Below are 288 nucleotides of genomic sequence, written 5' to 3'. Positions count from 1 at the left end.
TTATATTACTGTCTATATCTCTAGTTTCCCTTCCCATGATTCTCAGTCTGAAGAAGGGTCACGACCCGAAACATCACCTATTCCTCTCATCCCGAGTTGTTGTCTGACCCGTGCAGTTACTCCAGATTTTTGTGTCTGGCTACCAGACGGTTTGATGATTATGGACCAACTGAATCCGTCTCACGGTTGACAGTTTTGCCACATAAAATATCGTGAAATCGTGGTCAGACAAATAAATCCCATAGATAGAGATATCTTGAGGTCCAACTCTGTACCTCCCTGAAAGAA

This window comes from Amblyraja radiata, chromosome 37, assembly GCF_010909765.2.
Source record: "Amblyraja radiata isolate CabotCenter1 chromosome 37, sAmbRad1.1.pri, whole genome shotgun sequence".
Taxonomy (NCBI): Eukaryota; Metazoa; Chordata; class Chondrichthyes; order Rajiformes; family Rajidae; genus Amblyraja; species Amblyraja radiata.
The sequence above is the reverse complement of the archived record's forward strand: the minus strand, read 5'-3'. Positions refer to the sequence as shown.